The following is a 1,225-nucleotide window of genomic DNA, read 5'->3' as shown; positions in this document are numbered from 1 at the left end:
TATCTTACGCGGAGAGCAGGGTTATGAGGACAGGAGAGAACACAGCTTTGCCATGATAGCAATACTCATAAATAGGAATTCTTTCCTCAAGAATCAAAAACACAATTAACTAGAATCTAATCTTCTAGTCCCAACTGAAATACATTTTGATTGGCTCAGCCCAAGCTATATAGACACATGTGTCCCAATAATTATTAGGTAATAGTAGCCTAACTCAGCAATACAGCTAGTTGGAGCCTGTCTCTTTGGTTGATGTGGTAGGTGAGTGTCCTCATACTGAGCAAAACCAAGTAGTGGTTCTAGAATGTTACTATTCCAACTGCCATAGCCTCCCTTAAATTCTCCATTTTCTTTCTTTTAAAAAACGTCTTTAAGAAAAATGTGGATGTGTATATACATTTATAAAAATAAATATGTTTGTGTGTGTTGGGGTGTGGTAGCAACCTGTGTCATAGTACAAATGTGGAGGTCAGAGGACAACTTGTGAGAAGTGGTTCTCTCTTCTCATCCTGTAGGTTCTGTGAGTTGAAAGTACTCTTGTCTACTGAGTTCTCTTGGCAGCCCAATTCCCCAATTTCTAGTTTAATTCTATGCTTAAGATTCAAGACATCAACTGCTAGACAGACACAAGGCTAAGGATTCATATCTGACTTGTTGAATTTGCAACATGGCTAGATATTTCTCTGCAACTGTCACTGGGCTCATCATTGATTAGATTCATCAACATAGTGGCTGGGTTACATGAACCACCCAGTGGTCACATGGTCACCAAATATATCTAGAAATTGTGAGTCTTGCTTTTGCTCTTACAGCTTATTATCTTTATGTAATCTAGCTACTGAAAACTTACTTGGGATTCCTTTGTGGTTCGTTTGTTTGGTTGGTTTTGTTTTTGTTTCCTGTTTGAGTCAAGGTTTCTCTGTGTAGCCCAGGCTGGCCTCAAACTTTGAGATCCACCTACCTCTGCCTCCCAAGTGCTGGGACTAAAGATGTGCCCTACCATTACAGGGCTGCTCTTCAGGATTCTTAGGTCACAATTTAACTCCCAAACCCCACTTGTACCCAGCCTCCCATGATCCTGACAATTATAAAACTGCCAGCTTTAGCAAACAAAATATAGGACTCTCATTTGAATTTCAGATGTTGAAAGAAAAAATTTTAACAAATGCAGTGCCAAGAGGCATACATGTTCGCACTAAAATATTTATTGTTTACTTGAAAATAA

Source organism: Mus pahari, chromosome 9 (genome assembly GCF_900095145.1).
Source record: "Mus pahari chromosome 9, PAHARI_EIJ_v1.1, whole genome shotgun sequence".
Lineage (NCBI taxonomy): Eukaryota > Metazoa > Chordata > Mammalia > Rodentia > Muridae > Mus > Mus pahari.
Note: the sequence above shows the minus strand (reverse complement) of the source record.